Here is a 15,008-nt window from a genome sequence, read left to right as displayed (position 1 = left end):
TGAAAAATGGAAGTACTTCATGATGATCTTTTAAGTGTGACTGCACATGGAACACACAATTAATTGGTCACTGCAGGTCACTGGCTGGTGTAAAGCATTGTTCTTTGTAATTGCTTATGAAGCAAAAGGTGAAAGCTCAAAAAATAGCATGATTAAATAAAATAGGAAATTAAGACTAATGATATTGGTTCAATCCGAAGATGTACTAGGAGATTCCTCTTTGTAGAAGTGGTACAGATGGCTTTTGGGGAGTGTTTCTGACATTCTGTTGCACATATACTACTATTATATGTTTGTTGGCCCACCATGCTCTTAAGAAACCATCTTCTGCATTCTTAAGTCACTTCTATTCCCAATTTATTAGCTAAAGCAAGTCAAATGGCAATTCTAAACTCAACAAAAAGGTAAGTAAAGGCTGCTACGTCCCTGAAGGGGAGAAACCAAAGATTTAAATGGTAAATACTATGGCCTAAATTTGAGTTGTGGTCTGTATAAGGCTTAAAAGCAAAAGCCAGTGAGTGGTGTCACCAAGTTCAGGAGGTAGAATTGTTTGTTAGATACGAAGATGAATAAAATTCCTGGTTGAAAAATAAATCTTTTCTTAATGAACAAAACATCAGTATGAGGAAATGATACTAAGTGTGTATTAATGCACATATTAAGGTGGGTGGGAATGGTTTTTACTCCAGCTGCTACAAAGTCACTTATTAGCCAACATTAAACCAGAGCTTTATAGAGCAGAAAACATTTTCCATTTTTGCAATACCCTCCACAATACTCAGGGAACTAATTCCTTTCTAACACTAGCAAAAAGCAAATGGTGTTAAGATATTTTTTATTATAGTATGTAGTATTTGAAATGTCAATTCTTTCTACCAGGGAGGGGGTAGGCTGCTAAGAGTTTTGTAGAAATTAAAAATTTCCAAAGAACAAATAAATATTTCTTTTATGCATATGTAATAGCAGTTGATATTTTATGGCAACAAGTGCCAGAAAATTTAAATGTGCCTACCTGTTTTCTTTACATCTTATTTCCTATTGCATCCTTCCATATCTGTAATATTTTGTAATGCTTTCTCTATAGTTCAGAATAATAACTTGTATTAAAGTTATCTAATCACATTTTATGTTTCCCGAAGAACTGAATGTAAGGAGATAAGGGTAGGACTCATTGACATAGGGAAACTGCTGAGATGCAGAATAAGACTGGAAAAAAACCAAGAGTCTAACTAGAATAGATTTGTCCTCTATTAGTTTCTAGGCATATATACCTTAATGTTGTTGAGCATTTGGTTTCCCTTGATGCTGTATATCAAGTGAGAACTCTTCAATGATCTTTATAATATACTTTGGGTGATAATTAAAGAGCGAATTTTATCATATGGTTCACCTGCCTCCAAATACATAATGAATAGGGATGTATAATAAATCTTAATAGATTTGTATGTAGTAAAGAAGTTAAATTATGGGCTTTAGAGTCAGACATAACTCAGTTAGAATTAGCTGCTATTTACTTGCTGTGGGAACTTGCCCTAATTACTTCACCTCTCTGAGCTTTAGTTTTCTCATATATAAAAAATAAGCCTCACAGGATTGTTTTGAGAATTAAATAATACAATATATGAAAAAAACCAGCCATAATGCTTGAACATAATAATAATAATAATGCAGTATTAAAATACAATGTTTAAAGTTATTTTTACATACATTATCTCCTTAAACCTCATAAAAAAGGTTTATTATATTATTATGCTGCACCTGAGGAAAATGAGACTCAGAGTTTAAAGGTTATACTTTCAAGCTACCTAGGAAGATAGTTTAAAGCTCAGGTATACTGATGTTGAGCTCAGTGAAAGTTCCCTGCCATTATAAAGAGGTAGGTGACTAACGAGCACTCCTCTTTATAAGCCATCTTCAGGGTTAGTGTGATGGTTAGTTTTTTACACATAGATAGCTAGGTTATATTGTAGTACCAAACTATTTAGCCAAACATTAATCTAGGTGTTGCTGTGAAGATATTTTGTAAACATGGTTATGGAATGTGATGTCTACTATCAGTTGACTTTAAGTAAAGGAAGTCATGCTCAGTGATTTTGGTTGACTTCATTTAATCAGTTGAAGGTGGTAAGAGTAAAAACTGAGGTTTTCTAAAAAGTAATTGCCTCAAGATGGCGACATTAACACCTGCTCTAGTTTCCAGTCTGCTGACCTGTTCTACAACTTTTGAACTTGTCAGTCCCCACAATCACATGAACTAATTCCTTAAAATAAATCTCTATCTCCCTGAGCCATAGATTCCAATTCTAGGTCATTTCTAACTAGTGGAGTCTGAGTTCTCCAGGAAAGCAGACCAACAGAATATAAATGTATATACATACATTTCTTATATGTGTGTACAAAATATATACATGCACACATCTCATATATACATACATGTGAGCATATATACATGAATGTAAGATCTCCTATTAATTCTGTTTTTCTAAAGAATCCTGACTGATTCAATGCACAAAGTAAAATCCCTAGAATGTTCTTCCTTTGGGCAGGGCTAACTCTGGTTATAGGCACACTAGAGGCCCTGTGCACAAAATTTGTGCATGGGGTGGTGTCCCTCTCTAATCTGGGACATTCCTCTGACAATCCAGGACTGCTGGCTCCCAACTGCCCTCTCCTGCAGGCCTGGTCCCCCCCAACTGCCCTCCCCTGCTGGCCTGGTCCTCACAACTGCCCTCTCTTGCTGACTTGGTCTCCCCTAACTGCCCTCCTCTGATAGCCTCATCACCACTAACTGCCCTCCCTTGCATGCGTGGTCCCTCCCAACTGCCCTCCCCTGCTGGCTATCTTGTGGCAGTCATCTTGTGTCCACATGGGGTCAATCATCTTTGACCACATGGGGGCAGCCATCTTGTGTGTTAGAGTGATGGTCCATTTGCATATTACTCTTTTATTAGATAGGATTGTGTTATCCCAAGTTCCAACTATCTATAGTTGCTACAGAAGATGGAGCCTGCAGAATAGCTGCCTCCTTCAATTAGCTATATGGCTTCAAACTGCTTTTGAGTAAGGATTTTGTATTGCCTCTTCATAAATATGGCACATGACATCAAATGATATCACAGACCACAAATATGTATATCTACCCATGTCATAATACGTGAAAGCAGATTCTTGACCTTGGACTCAGATGTTCCATGTTGAGATGATCCTCCCCACCACTGACTTGCCTGAATCCCAGTTATATGATAAAGTTGGCATATGGAAACTATACTTAATATCACATAAAGAAAACATTAGGAAAGCCAAACAGAAAATCATACAATTTTCTGCAAGCCAAGTGGCAGCAAGCTTGCCTCTTCCTTCCTCCTGGTTTACCTGGGTCAGTATCTCATGGCATCCAATCTGAGAGGAAGAGATGTCTTTCCTGATGTCCTAGGATAGCCCTTTCACTTGCATCTTGAGTTTCACTTTTTCCTTCCCCATCAGAAGACTCATTCTAATATCTATCCCCTCCTTCCTTGACAAACTTCATTAATGATGAAGATGATGATAACTTCCATGCACAATTACACTGAATCAAGTTGCAAGTCCATGAAACCATTGTCAGTCTCTTCATTCTATAGATGAGGAAACTGAAGCTTAGAGAAGCTGCATGCATGCCCATAGCTATACTAGCTAGAAAAGGCCTGGAATTCAAATCAAGTCTGTTTGAATTTGAAACCTTCTTCATTAGCTTTTTCACATCTTGTTCCACTTACTCAAACTCCAACAGTAATCAAAGCATAAGCCATGGAGTCTTGGTCTCTTCCGTCTCACAAGAGTCTGTTTCCAAAATGTTCAAACAAAGTCGCACCTATCCTCATGAGTCCCGGAGCCCTGACACATCAGGTCTCCAGTCTAGAGCTCTCCCTCTGCTTGGGCTGCCCAGACCTAGCAGTAAGATTATGGGAGAAACTGTCCTCTCCAGCAACAACTTTCTCCTTTAAAAAAAATAAATATATATATGTTATTGATTTTTACAGAGAGGAAAGGAAAAGGATAGAGAGTTTGGAACATCAATGAGAGAGAAACATTGATCAGCTGCCTCCTGCACTCCCCCTATTGGGGATGAAGTCCATAACCAAGGTACATGCCCTTTACTGGCATCAAACCCGGAACTCTTCTCCAGTCTGCAGGCTCTCTCCACAGAGCCAAATTGGTTAGGGCTACTTTCTCCTCTTCTCAATGGTTGCTGCTCTGTTATTTCCCATAGAGCATAAAACTGATGGTTGGGTTGGGGGCGAGGCCTCTTAGAACCTGGCCTTCCTGTGCTTGTAATTATGTTATTGTGGAAAGCTTGGTTTAGGGATGCCAGTCATCACTTTTCTCCACAGTTGCTCCCCATAAAGGAATCCTCCTGTCCTTGCTGTGATTATTGTCCTGTCGTATGCTTGAGAAATTCATGAAAAATGAACTTAAAGTCCCGAATTTAGAGTGAAGACCATGGGCATTAGAGTCAAATACCTTGAGATAGAATCCATCTCAACCATTCCCTGGGAGTGTGACATGGGACAACTGCTTAACCTGCCTACACTTTATATTTCCATTGGAAATGTAGCTCCTCCCAGCCTCAGGGGGTGGTGTAAGGGCTAGATCAGGGTAGGCATGGAAAGAAGTGTATTTTACTCAGTGCATGGCACATAGTAAACTCTCATCACACACATTGATTTTCATTCCTGCTGGATTCAGATGTTTGCACTAATATTATGTAAATTCCCACCTTACTGCATATAACCTATAGTTTGCTCTTATTTCTGCATGGGCCAAACTACCTGCTCCTTAAAATCAGGAGGATGGTGCTCACACTTCAGTGTTAGAACATATAATAATTGCTCAATAAATACTTCAAAGTTGGTTTATTGAGCCCTACTGTATGTGGTGCATAAAATTAAGTATTTGATGTACCTATCTTTGAAAAAATTATGATTTAATAAAAAGAGCTTGTAATTTCATTTCTTTCTTCTTAAACATTTTCAAGTTTACCCACTGCTAGAGATGAATTGTGGCTGAAAATTTAAGCCCATGTTATACTTTCACATTTCCTTTGATAAATGAACAGGCCTAGTAAATTGTTGAACCATGATTTGAAAAGAAGTTGGGAGAACCTGTTTTTAATGCCTTGAGTGATGGCACGATGCCTCCGCCTCCCTGGCTGCCAATCAGACTTTCTTGACACCAAGATGTCATCTGTTAGGGACTGGGGTGTTTAGGCTCTTTGAACTTCACAGGTATATCATCTATAAAATGAGATAATAGCATAATAGCGCTGCCCATGTGAGGGTTAAATTAGAATGTGCTAAAAATATCCAGCACTGACCTCTATCAGGTACTCAGTGAGCAGCAGCTGACTGATGTCCCCCGGCTTCCTCTCTCCCTCAGTCTTGGTGTCCTTTAGCCTGGCTGCCCACCCCCATGTTGACTTGTTCACTGTTGTGTCCCCAGCACCCACACTGTGTGGCACATGAATGGGGCTGTATAAATATCTACAAGTGAGGACTGTATTATAGATGCAGGATTCCTGTGTGAGCAGCACAGCTTCTCCCTACAGTAGCTTTCTCTATGAGTACACGAGCGTTGCTAAATCTGCCACAAAAGGGCTTCTCTAAAACACCTCTGAGGTTTTCTACACTTTAAAATGCTTATGTATATGGTAGTTACTAAAAAACTTAAATACAGAATTCCGCAATTCTACTTCTGAGACTATCCACAAAAGAATTGAAAGCAGGGAATTGAACATAAATAGTTGCCTACTCATGTTCATTGCAGCATTACTTACAACAGACAAAGCACCACAACCCAATGTCAAGTTTGAATAAGTAAAATGTAGTATATTTATACAGTGAAATATCCTTTTAAAAGGGATAAAATTCTGATATATGCTACAATAAGGATGAACCTAGAAAACATAATGCTAATTGAAATGTCAGACACAAAAAGGCAGGTATTGTATAATCCCATCTAGGTGAGCAATCTAGAATAAGCATATTCTGAGACAGAAGGAATCGTGATTACCAGAGGCTGAGGGAGAGCAGAATAGAAAGTTAACCTAGAATGAACACAGAGTTTATTTGGGGTGATGGAAAACTTGTAAAGATGATAGAAGTAACGGTTATACAACAATGTGAGTATCTTTAACGCTGCTAAATTTCACACTTGGTTAAAACGGTAACTTTTATGTTATGTGTATTTTACCACAATAAACACTTCTTATTTAGGACAGTTCCAAACCAGCAGGAGAATCTGCTCTGCTCAATTGGAGCCGGGGCAGGGAGGGAGCTCCCGCAAGGAACTCCACCCCAGTGCTGCCTGACATTTTTAATTACCAAGAGCGTCTGACAGTCTCACCTGGGGGCTTTGTCGGCCCCTGTCAGATCCTGATTGCTTTGCAGAAGCCGCCTTCCTGGGCTGTAATTGTCTTTTCAGATTACCATGGTGCAGGGTGGGAATCATTTGCTTGAACCTGATTGTGTCCTCAGCATGACACTAGCTGCTGGGAATAATAGAGTGTGGATGAAATTCAACTGACTTGAAATTTGGTCCCCCCAGTTGGTTTTCTCTCCTCCCCACTATCCAACCATCCCTTCCCAACTTCTTTGGCTTCACTGTGGTTTTCACACTTCAGTCAATGTGTGGCAACAACCATGGTAGACATGGCATCTTGCACTCATCCAAGTGTCCCATTGGATGAAGCCTATTTCAGAGGAAGCCTATCTATGCTATAGATAATCCCCCCCCCCCCTTCGTTAGCTGCCAGAACCATTCTCACTGTTGAGAATCAAATCTGTTCCATGAGCTCATATATCATCATTACCTACAATACAAATTCTGAAATCAAAGCAGACCTGGCAATTTTATTGATGCTCAGAGCGGAACAGAGCCCAGGTCACCCTGAATCCGTTGTGCTGGCGTTGCCTTGCTGACAACAACAAACATGTCATCAACAAAATTACTGGAGAAAAGATGACTCGGGAAGTTCAGTGCAGAAGGTAACTTGTCAGTGACAGGGACAAGATATTTTTATCCTTATAACTCAATGCTAATGAAATTGGCGGAGATAAGATTTCCCCTGGGGAGTGGGAAAAAGCAGAAAGCACTGGAGTCGGGTTGTTTTCAAAGTAATTTTTCTCAATACAGCCATGAACTAAATCAGCTGATCTTAGCAAGAACCACAGAGTTGGAACCCAAAGCAATAACCAATAAGTCCAGTTCTGTCACCCATAAGTATGGCCCCTGCATCAGCTCTGTGAGGCACACCTGAGTCTCAGTTTTCTCATTTGAGCAGTGGAAAGAATCATACTAGCCTTTTGCTCTTTTGAGGATTTGATATTGTTTATTAAGTGATGGAGATCTAAAATTATAATAGAAATACAGCACACCTCACTTTATCATTTTAGTTAAAAACATGATATGATCCTTTGTCATGGAATCTTGAGATAGGGGGAAATGCCCAACCATGAGAGTTGACTGTCTGTGCAGTTGGGTCAGGGGAATTAGAAAGGGGAAAGATGCCAGTTGATGTTGATTAAAGAAAGATGGAGGAAAGGAGAAAAGTAAAGACATTGTGTCAAGGGGCCCCAAGACTATTCTTAGGTTTGATGATTTACTGGAAAACCTCACAGGACCCAGAAAAGCTGCTATGCTCAGGGTTATGATTTATTACAGTAAAAGGATACCGATTAAAGTCAGCAAAGGCAAAGACACATAGGGTGGGTGCTGGAGGAGACCAGGCACAGAGCTGCCAACTGTCTTCACCCAGTGGAGTCATGTAGACAGCACTATTTTCTTAGGACTGATTTGTGACAACATGTGTGAAGTATTGCTAACCAGGAAAGCTCACCCCAGCCTTAGTGTCCAGAAATTTTATTGGGATTAATCACATAGGCATTGATCACCCACATGACTGACCTTGGCGACTCAGTCTGCTGCCTTCCTCAGAAATCAATCTGATAACAGGACTTCAGGAATACAAAAGAAACCTTCACCATGAATCCCACAGTTAGCATAAACTATCTGGTATGGCCTAAGTCCATAAGTATACAAGAACTGCTATCAGGCAGGACAGTTTAGGTGCTCAGAGGTGGTCACCCGGGAGCCAGTCAAGAATTAGTCTTTTCTTTAAATTGTGCAGTTTGCCCTCCCTCCCTCCCTGCCTCCTTTAGCTGCTGTGTTAAGCCTATACTGCACACATATGGAAAGAAGTAAAGTCCAAATTTCTTCTACCTGACCATTTTGAGGGCAAGTCACTATGTGCTAAGCCCTGTATGCTGCATACTATTATATTAATAAGTTAAAGTTATTGCAAACACATATTTTAGGCATTGCCACTCCTTTTTGTCTCAAGATTATTTTAATAGTCTTTATTTTCAGATTTAATTTACTGATTTCTTTCAGAACTCGAGTAGTTGAATATTTACCTTCTTAATGCTTCCTTCTCATGTGCTTCCTCTAAAAGCCAGTGAGCATTATTATAATCCAGCCTCTTCCTCTTTTCCTTGGCTGACAGAATGTTCAGTATTAAGTTTTATGCTCATTATAGCTTATATTCTGACATTGTCTTTTCTTTTCCCTATTCAATGTGACAGAGTGGAAAGAACATGGCTTTGGAACTCAAAGGTTTGGAATCAAATCTCGCTGGCCTTAGACGAGTCACTTAACCCCTTTAAACATGTGCCCTCATTGGTAAAATGACTTTTCAAGGTTGTTGTAATGATTGGCAGTTAAGGCATAGAGTGCTTGGTGCTTGGCAAGTGCTGATTAAAGAATAACTGTTCTTATTACCATATCTTCCCTTCATTAATGATGTATTATTTCTTTGCCTGAGGTTTGTTGTTATTGTCATCTATTGTTGTTAATGTTAATGTAAACCTCCTGAAACTCTTTGTGAGAGTTAGTCACTTTATACGATGGATGTGTGGATGGGCTAGATGCTGTGTTCTGAAGTCCTTTGCTGCATCTGCACTGAGGCCACCTTGCCATAGTCTGCCCCCCTGCACGCGCTCCTCCCCACCCCTCTGCCCAGTGCCACAGGAATAGTAAGGCAGGCCCATTCTTTTGAAGTGTAGCATCCCTCTGAGGAACACTTTCAGCCCAGTGGTCTTCCTGAACTTTCCTTACAACTGTACTGGTGTCCAAGATGCATCCACCAGACCCCCCTTCCTTCCACCCTCTCACTCGAATCAGACTTGCACTGTGGTCTGATGACTCTCCCAGCCTATCCTGGATCCCATCTCGTTTTCATTCACAGATGTTTTCCATAATAAATTTCTTTCACACTCTATGTCATCTGGGCATCTGCTTCTTGGAGGCCATAGTCTGTTGACCTAAAATGTGGTGATTGACAGAGTGGTACTAGGGCCTTCCTTATACTATGATCCGAGAACTTGTTCTGCAGCAAATATTCACATGCAGTGACCCCAGACCATTTCCTCACTCTTCCTTGGACTACTTGGTTGCATTCTGGAAGGAAGGAGTGGTCCACACAGCTTCCATCTGGATCATGAGATTGTTGTGGACAAAACATACATACACAACCCCACCCCCCCTACACACACACATACACACACAAAAAACAAAATCATAAAGAGGTTGTCTGGTCCTCAAAGGTGGATTGGGCTGTTTAAAACTTCTGATCTGTGTGTTTATAGGCAGCATGTCTCTTCCATAAACTAAACACCTCTCGCTAAGGGGTATTCTTCTTTACTGACTAAATTACATTTTAACATAGATTCTCAGCTGTTTACCTTGCCTTCCTTGATCAATAAGGCACCAAGAGCAAATAGTTTCACATCTATTAGCTGGATCAGTGTGAAAACATTGTTGAGCTTATTATGGTGCTTCTGTTCAGGGAACTGAAACGAATTGAAACTATTAAGAGCCCATGAATTTGAGGCAGTTTTGATGCTATCCTGTCTCAGCCAGGGCTCTAGCTCCTTTGAATATGTCTGTATTAGCAGAACATTACTTGTAATGTATTATACTCAGCTGGCACCATTTACCTGTTTCTAAATATAAACTCCAGTCACGTCCGTGGCTGAGGCAAGGAAAGGCTTCCGGCAGTGCTGAAGCCCAGAGGACGCAGCTGGGAAGAGGGGACTGGACGGACTGAGTGTGTGAAGAGCGCGGTGGGTAGCCAGAGGCAGGCAGTCAACAACAAGTGTGCAACTGGCCAAGATCTGAGCCTGCAGGTAGAACTTCGATGGGAGGGTCTGGAGGATGGAAATAGGCAGAAATCCAAGCACAGCAGTAGGTCAAGGCAGGGAAGTCCCTGTCTGGAGGTAGTGTGGCTTCATTCCCACAGAAGGCAGGGTCTTGGAAGGGAAGCACAGCACAGACACAGACTGGGGCAGAAAAAACCGAAAGCCAATTATTAGCAGAAGCCTGGTATGAAATACCAGGTGCTGGAAATTCATTCTGAGGCCAGAGTGGAAGGAGTAGCTGGCAGTGCTCCAAGGAAAAGCTCTTTATGATCCTTATGACCAAAGAGAAGATGGGTGTCTAATTAGAGTCTGGTGGGGAAGGGGGAAAAGGCAATAGGGGTGAGGAGAGGCTGAATTCCCTATAGGCCTCTTGGTGGGGCTGTGGCAAGAGGAATGAATATTAGAAAAAAGAGGTTAAAGTTAAGAAAGTCAAACAAATTGAGGTACAAGGAAAACAATATGGCAGGCAAAAAACATAAAAAGATCAAAATCTTGAAAAAAGGAACCCCATTTCCTCTGTGGAAATAGGTTTCCTTCCACTCAGCTGCCCAGCCATCTGGGCCTGTGCAGCATGGCTTCCTGCGTGAGGGACACGAAGGCTGCCTAGTCTCCTGTGGGGTCAGCATCCTCTGTAGCTAATGCAGCTCTAGGAGCGATAGTAATTCCTCCTTCCTCCTAATAGGGCTCTGCTAGATGCTCTGTGTCCCAGGTCCCCGCAGGCCCATTGCTGCCTCCCCAGTTGGCAATGCAGCCTGGAGCTTTCTTCATGAAAATGAGCACTGACCTTGGGATTTGTGAATGGCGACATCACTGTCGTGCCCCTGATACACTAAATTGGCCTCTTTTCCTTTCAGAGTGTGTCCAAGATTACCTGTGCATCTTCTTTCTCCTTAATAAGGAAATCAGACGTAGTTCCCCTTTACCATCAGTAGCTCCTGAAACTATGAGCCACTAGGAAGCCAGAGACTTTTGGTTCCTACTCTCCAGCCTGTCACGCATTCCCTCCGTCTTAGCCAGAGAGGTAGCTTCAGGTGTTCAGCCTCTGCTCCTACAAAGACACCCTATTGTCATTTCATTGCTAACTTTTCTTCCTTTCTGGGAACTTCCATTTTAGCTGCTCATTTGCTTAATTACCTCTATTGCTGATACTCACAAAAAAGACTTAACATGTAACAGATGGTACCTTGAGATGGATGGATGTTATAGGTGCAGAACTGTCAACACACCTATCTCGATCCCATTTTAACTTTCACATTAAACCCCCCTGTGGGCTGTTGGTGATGAGCTAAGCTGATGTGTTCTGCAGGAGCCCAGATTCACATCATCCTTGGTAATTCTTTCTCCCTCCTGAGCTTCCTCCTTCTCTCCCCCTTTTACTATATTTGGCTTCCCAGTGCTTTTTTAATGATCTCTGTAGCATCTTTAAAAACTATTCCACCTCATTTAAAATGTGGCATAAACAATGGGGTTTTGACAAATTAAGTAATAATAAGAAAACATTTTCAATATACTGTATTTTTCCATTAAGCTCCCAAATTAGGAGTACCATTCTCTCTCCACAGTTAATGATGTGTTAGCCCTAGTTTCATTAAAAACCTCATTATTCAAAGATTTATAACTCAGCCCAAGAAATATCCCCTGAAGTTGGAAATAGATCCAATCTCAGTTTGGAAACTAACTTTTAAAATATTTAAATGAGGATTGTGTATCCAGCAAAGATAGTGGTTGATAAATAAATGTTTCATGATGATGGGACAAAATCAACAGTATGTAACGAAACACAAGTTATTGTGGAGTGCTATAAAAGGCTGAAAAGTTATGAAGTAGAAAGAATGGATAGTTGGGACTTTGGTCCTGGCTCTGTTTCCAAATTGCAGTTGAGTAATTCACTGGAAATTTCTGGGTTACAGTTACCTCCTCCGTATGAAGAACTAGCTGGCATATGATCTCTACGACACATTCAGGCTCATGAAAAATCAGCTGATTAAAAAGTTTAGATTTAATTCCCCACTAAAAGAGACCAAGGCTTTTTGGAGAAGTGGCTGACTCCAGGCCTGGCATAGTGTGGGTGAGCCTAGAACATCTTTCTCTGCCAGAAAGTAAGGAGGTGCTCAAAAGAGTGATGGAGATATGATAAAAGAATGCAAGAGCCATCTAAAGTGCTCTCACTGGCCAAATCTAGGGCCATTTGAGCACCAACCTACATATAATGGTATTCTGCAAGAGAGAGGCAGAGAGACATAGACAGATCGAAAGAGCAAATGATAAAGCAAAGGGGATAAAATGTTAACAACAGTGAATCTAGGTAAATAATATGTGGACTTTTTTATAATAATATTATTGTTCTTACATATCTGAAATTATTTCCAAATAAAAAGCTTTTCATTTTATTTTTTAAAATAATGATCAGATTTAGAGCTACCTGGCTTTAGAGTGAAAGTAGGAAAAAGCAAAAACCCAGGTGATAAGCCAAATGTGCAATATGAGTTAAAGTATCCTATTCAAATATTGGAACACATATGGAGTGTTGGCATTAGTGCCTGCTGAATTATTTTCATTAAATGGGATTCTGAAAAACTTAGGTATATTTTCAGAAGAGTGACTAGAATAGTAAATGGTTTGAGAATAAGCTATAAAAGAAAATTGAAGGAACTAGCAAGAGAAAACTGAAGTGGGGAGATATCATATATTTCTACCTGATAGTTGATACGCAGTGTCAAATATTTAAAGGGCCAAAAAGCTCCAGACAATAAGATTTATTCATGTTAGCTCCAGGGAATAGGGTCATAGTTATATTTGGCTACACATGAAGAAGAAAGTATTGTATTTTCATTAGATCTTTCCATGAATGAAATAACTACCCAATCAAGAAGTGGATTTTATAGACTATAAGTTTAGACTCTATAGTCATTGATCAGGAATACTGCCTAAAACCGTGGTCGGCAAACTGCGGCTTGAGAGCCACATGCGCCTCTTTGGCCCCTTGAGTGTGGCTCTTCCACAAAATACTACAGCCTGGGTAAGTCTATTTTGAAGACGTGGCATTAGAAGAAGTTTAAGTTTAAAAAATTTGGCTCTCGAAAGAAATTTCAGTCTTGTACTGTTGATATTTGGCTCTGTTGACTAATGAGTTTGCTGACCACTGACCTAAAATATTGTTACTGTGAGGGGATGAGTGGTCTAAATTGGTGCTTCCCAATCCATTGGGTAGATTAACTTTGGAAATCCTTGGAATTATTTCAAGGGATGCTCAAATTCATGTGTACCCAAGTATCTTTAGATCCAAAAATAATGTTCCTTTTATTTGTATGTATTACTATTTTTCAAATGTATATAGATAATACTGATTAATAAGTACTATCATTTGAAGCCTTTCAGAATGTATCCTGTCCTTATAAGGTTACATTTTGTTTCAGTACCCTTCATAAAGTACAATTATAATCATTTGTAAGATCTGTATTTTTCTTTCTTTCTTTTGTTCTTCAATAGAAGAAGGCTTAAAAAATACAGTGAGTCAAACCATATTTTCCCATATAAAGACCCAATAGTATAAACATGTTAGTTGAGCCCCCTAATAGTTTATAAATGCAATGTAATTCTAATTAAAATCTTAATTATTTTTGTGGTGGACAGATGCAGGGAGCTTTGACAAACTGTTTCTAAAATTCAGTTGCAAGAATTAATATCCAAAATTTATAAAGTACTCACACAACTCAAAACTAAAAAAACCAAACAATACAATTTAAAAATGGACAAAGGATCGCTTCTCGGCCTTTTGGCTAAGATCAAGTGTAGTATCTGTTCTTATCAGTTTAAAAATGGACAAAGGAAATGAATAGACACTTCTCCAAAGAAGACATATAGATGACCAATAGACATATTCAAAGACACTCAATGCCACTAATCATCAGATAAATGCAAATTAAGATCACAATGAGATATCTTCTCACACCTGTCAGGATGGCTGTCATCAATAAATCAACAAACAACAAGTGCTGGTGAGGATGTGGAGAAAAGGGAACCTCATGCACTGTTGGTGGGAATGCAGACTGGTGCAGCCACTGTGTAAATACAGTTTGGAGTTTCCTCAAAAAACTAAAAATGAAACTGCCTTATGACCTAGCACTTCCATATGGTAAAGATCAAACCCCAAATACTAATTTGAAAGAATATATATACCCTAGTGTTCATTGCAGTGTTTTTTACAGTGGCTAAGATTTGGAAGCAGACCAGTGTCCATCAATGGATGAATGTTTTAAAAAAAATATTGGTACATTCACGCAATGGAAGACTACTTGGCCATGAAAGAAAAGGAAATGCTACCTTTTGGGACAGTATGGACAGACCTGGAAAATATAATGCTAAGTGAAATAAGTTATTCAGAGAAAGACAAGTACCATATGATTTTACTCAAATGTGGAATCTATAGAACAATATAAATGAACAAACAAAACAGAAATAGACTCATAGATAAATAGAATAGACTGATGGTTGGCAGAGTGGAGAGGAGTTGGGGGATTTAATGAAATGGTAAAGGAATTGTGAAGTAAAGACTGGTAATTATAAAATAACTAGGGACCCGGTGCATGAAATTAGTGCACTGGGGAAGGTCCTTCAGCCCAGCCTGCCCCCTCTCACATACTGGAAGCCCTCAGGGGATGTTCTACTGATGGCTTAGGCCCACTCCCTGTTGGAGTAGTCTGGCCTCCCTTTGAGGGAGGCAACCAGGTGGATCCAGGGAAGACACCAGCCCCATCACCCAGTTACTGCAGCTAC

The 15,008-nt window shown here is 40.0% G+C and overlaps 1 pseudogene; it reads left to right on the top strand.

The window, feature by feature from the left end:
• The first annotated feature begins 13,991 nt into the window (after positions 1 to 13,991).
• Positions 13,992 to 14,080, top strand: LOC118730916 (annotated as a pseudogene).
• The last annotated feature ends 928 nt before the right edge of the window (positions 14,081 to 15,008 follow it).

This window comes from Pipistrellus kuhlii, unplaced genomic scaffold, assembly GCF_014108245.1.
Source record: "Pipistrellus kuhlii isolate mPipKuh1 unplaced genomic scaffold, mPipKuh1.p scaffold_m20_p_3, whole genome shotgun sequence".
Classification (NCBI taxonomy): Eukaryota; Metazoa; Chordata; class Mammalia; order Chiroptera; family Vespertilionidae; genus Pipistrellus; species Pipistrellus kuhlii.
This window is presented reverse-complemented; position numbering and strand designations above follow the sequence as displayed.